The 4,674-nt window shown below is 36.2% G+C and overlaps 1 pseudogene; it reads left to right on the top strand.

Annotated features, from left to right (window-relative positions):
- Positions 1 to 551: 551 nt before the first annotated feature.
- LOC137224324 (elongation factor 1-alpha 1 pseudogene) lies at positions 552 to 2,147 on the top strand (annotated as a pseudogene).
- The last annotated feature ends 2,527 nt before the right edge of the window (positions 2,148 to 4,674 follow it).

Below are 4,674 nucleotides of genomic sequence, written 5' to 3'. Positions count from 1 at the left end.
TGGCCTAGGAGCCAAATTTGCATCAAAGGACAATTTCATTTATCTTTCCCATATCATCAACTGCAGCTGTTACACACGACTGGATATGGAAAGGACTCATAAAGGACTGCATAAAGGCAACGCAGAGTACTAAAATGTACCATCAAAATATGTGTGAGATACTAAGTTTGCAGCTAAAGCCAGGCTATATAAACTAAAAACAAACAAAAACAAACAAACAAAAATAACATCTATGCTTTTTTAATAACAATGTAGGTAAGCTAGTACAGGGTGACCTCTGTGGGGATAATTTGTCAGATAAGTTGTCCTACTATTTAGTATATTCTTGATCAAGTTTAATACCATGGTTCCAGACTTCTCAGGTAATAAGACTGAACAGCCACAGACAAGGTAAAAGCTAATTTCATGTTTATGTGTAAAATCATGTGTTACATATATCATTTGAAGACTGTGGGTGGAATCCAAGATTGTAAAGATTTCCTTCACAGCTTTTTTACAACAATTTTATCACCAGACAGGTGTTGTGAAATCACCACTAAATCTAAGCTAAAATGGGAAAGAAAAAAATTCATATCAACATCATTATAGTTGGACACTTACATTGGGGCAAGTAGACCACTGCTGGACATCGGATCTACAAATGTGGTGGATCAACAAAAGAAACATCAATAAGTTTGAGAAGGATGCTGCTGAGATGGGAAATGGCTCCTTCAAGGATACCTGCATCTTGGATAAACTGAAGGCTGAACATGAATGTCATATCACCATTGATATCTCCCTGTGGGAATTTGAGACCTAAAAGTATTATTTGAACTTCACTGATGCCCCAGGACACAGAGACTTAATCAAAAACATGATCACAGGCACATCACAGGCTGATTGTACTGTTTTGATTGTTGCTGCTGGTATTAGTGAATTTGAAACAGGTTTATCCAAGAACAAGCAGACCTGGAAGCATGCCCTTCTGACCTACACATTGGGTATGAAACAGCTAAATGTTGATATTAACAAAATAGATTCTTTCAGCCAGAAGTTGTACAAGGATATTGTTAAAAAGTCAGCGGGGCTTCCCTGGTGGTGCAGTGGTTGAGAGTCAGCCTGCCGATGCAGGGGAGATGGGTTCGTGCCCCGGTCCGGGAAGATCCCACATGCCGCAGAGCAGCTGGGCCCGTGAGCCATGGCCTCTGAGCCTGCGCGTCTGGAGCCTGTGATCCACAACGGGAGAGGCCACAACAGTGAGAGGCCCGTGTACAGCAAAAAAAAAAAAAAAAAAAAAAAAAAAAATCTCAGCACCTACATTAAAAAATTGGCTCAACCCTAACATAGTAGCATTTGTGTTAATTTTGGGTTGAAACGATGACAGCGTGCTGGAGCCAAATGCTAAACTGTCGTGGTTTAAGGGATCGAAATTAACCCATAAAGATGGCAATGCCCATGGAACCATGTTGCTTGAAGCTCTGGGTTGCATTTTGCTACCAACTCATCTAACTGATCAGCCCTTTGGCTGTCCTCTAGGACATCTACAAAATTATTCATGTTGGTATTATCCCTGTGGGACAGGTGGAGACTGGTGTTCTCAAACCAGGCATGGTGGTCACCTATGCTCCAGTCAACGTTACAACTGAAGTCAAGTTTGTTAAAATGCACCATGAAGTTTTGAGTGAAGCTCTTCCATATGGGCTTCAATGTCAAGAATGTGTCTCTCAAATATATTCATTCTGGCAATATGGCTGGTGACAGCAACGGTGACACAGCAATGGAAGCAGCTGACTTCAAGCCTCAGGTGATTATCCTGAACCACCCAGGGCAAATCAATGCTGGCTATGGACCTGTGCGGGATGTCACACAGCTCACACTACTTGCAGGTTTGCTGAGCTGAAGGAAAAGATTGATTGCTATTTGGAGAGAAACTGGAAGATGGCCCCCAATTTTTGAGACCTGGTGATGCTGCCACCATAGAAATAGTTCCTGGCAAGCCCATGTGTGTTGAGAGCTTCTCTGATAATCCTCCTCTGGATCGTTTTGCTGTTCATGACATGAGATGGGCAGTTGCTGTGGGTGTCATCAAAATAGTGGAAAAGGAGGCTGCTGGAGCTGGCAAGGTCACCGTGTCTGCCCAGAAAGCTCAGGATGAATACTATCCGTAATACCTGCCACCCTAATCTAGAAGATTAGGGTGGCAGGTAGAAGACCCATCTCAGAACTGTCTGTATCAACTGGCGATTTAAGTTGAATAGTAAATGACTAGTTAATGAAATAATAACAATACATTGAAAAACCTTCAGAAGGAAAGAGGAACATTTTGTCGATCATTTGTGTGTTTATGTGTGTGTGTGTGTGTGGTGGCTTTAAGTTATTAGTCTTTAAAATCAATACTTTTTAATAAAAACATGATCAAAAATCTGTCACAGAATTTTGAAACCCTTTGAAACAAAATTTAGTGAGAAACCTGTGTCTTCTTTCGGCCAACACTGTAACTTCCTATACTATGTAGTTAGGTGAATGATTTAAGAGTTGCCCATAATCCATTTCTGGTGTCCATCTGCCTAAACTTCAGGATTTGATAATTCTGAGTTAACATTTTTTTTCTAGGTGGGAATTTCAGGTTTGTTCACCTTTCATGAAGGGAGGTATCAAGTATGCTTTAAATACACAGTGAAAACCTATGGGATGGGGTCTGTTGATTACAACACTTCATAGATTAGGACAGACAAGTAATAAGCAACTTTCTTTTTATGTAAGCTACCTTATAAAAAGGCCAAAAACTGTAATGTTAATGTCCATGTGTTGCATATAATAAGTTGTGTGGTTTTGGTATAAGTAAATTTTTGAAATTCCTAAACTATTTCACTAATACACATTTATTTTATTTATATACAAGATACAAATTAATAAATATCATAAAATGGATTTTGGATTTAAAATATCACACATAAAATACAGATTGTGAACTACATATTGACAAAACATAAAAATTTAAAAGTTTGCTTTTAAAATATTAAACTATAATTGACCTGATTAATAAATATTTTTTTGTTTGTTTTATTATTTACACAGTTAAGAAGGTAGTAAACTGTCCATCTTGGAAGTAACCTAACTATCCTGCAGAAGTTTGGTAAATGATATAAATGATATAAAAAAGACTTAAACTTACCTTCATTATTAAATATCCCTTTCTAATTCCTTTTTGGGAAACTTTAAAGAGTTTACAAGTATTTAAAATAGTATGGATTACATATGTATGTTTTTAAGAAAATATTTGCTTTCTGAAGACATTTTTAAATAAGCAAATGCATTTTATTTCACATTTAAAATAACATTCCTATCAATTCAGCAATGCCAGGAATTCTTCAACAGAGAAGTTTTATCAATGTAATATCTTTTTCTTTCCCAATGTTACAGTTTAGGGAAAGCCATCAAAATATTGTCTTCAGATAGGTCATGAAAGCATCTTATTTATTAGAAAAATTATTTAGACCAATACCAATGCACAAACTACTTCTTAATGCTCAATGACTATATATATATATGCTCAATGACTATATATATATCTGTATATATATATATATATATATATATTTACAATGAATTTCAAAGTCTAGGTCTTAGAACTGAAAACCTTGTATTTAGCTCTCTGATTAGTTTCAGTTTACCTGACACATGGGAAATAATGAAATGGAAGAATAATCTTAGCGTCTTATCTTTGGCCATGGTCAATACAAATATCATTTAATACTTGGATTACACAGAAAAAAGTCCCATGTAATTGTGACTTAATTGTTGACCATGTAGTTAATAAAATAAGCCACTTAACAATTAATATGTTATTTAAGATGTTACTTTAAGTCCCTCTTTCCTTTTTTTTTTCTCCTTCCTCCTTTCCTGCTTTGTTTGCTTATAAAATCTTAAAGAAGATTTCAATTTCACTTAATTTTGTCAATGATTCTGTAAAGGATTTTTGTTACATTAGAAAAGAGAGTTTAGATTTTTTGAATTACTGTGTAGGCTATCATATTTACCCCAAATTTAAATAAGTATTTTAAATTAGTTTAGAATAAATGTAGCCCTGAATCCAGTCACTGAATACTATTTTTAACTACATGACATTTCCTAAGTCACAGTGGATTTTGTGTGGAAGTCACCAACCTCCCATTTATTTTCCAAGGACACTTAGAACTCCCCTGAGTACTTGTTATTGTTGAGCAGGAGGTACTGGAGAAATTGTTAATTTACATTTCCTGAATTTTGTGAACTCTAGACATTTTGTCTCAGTGGCGGTCTGAAAACTGAAGCATTATTTCACACAACAATGAGTTTGTTTTTTCCAGGCAGGCATTTTGATGAATAGCATGGGCAGCTAAACATCTATACACTTCTCTCAGGTTCAATTCTGGTCATACCAGTGAGCAGAGACAAGGACATAAATAACGTGTTTGCAATTTGTACTGTGATCTGCGAACGGTGTGAGGGAAAAATAAACCCAATGTTTTTATGTGTAGATCAATTGCATTTAGGAGCCATTACAGAGAGCAGCCAACGAATTCCATCTCGGAGACCAGCTCTTGTCCAAGAGACATAGAATAGAAGGTCCCACCATTCCTTCACTTTTCGAAACATTGAAAATTTCCAGGAAGCTTGATTATTTTTAGGAGTGACAAGATGGAAAATATTATA

This window comes from Pseudorca crassidens, chromosome 5, assembly GCF_039906515.1.
Source record: "Pseudorca crassidens isolate mPseCra1 chromosome 5, mPseCra1.hap1, whole genome shotgun sequence".
Classification (NCBI taxonomy): Eukaryota; Metazoa; Chordata; class Mammalia; order Artiodactyla; family Delphinidae; genus Pseudorca; species Pseudorca crassidens.
The sequence above is the reverse complement of the archived record's forward strand: the minus strand, read 5'-3'. Positions and strand labels throughout refer to the sequence as shown.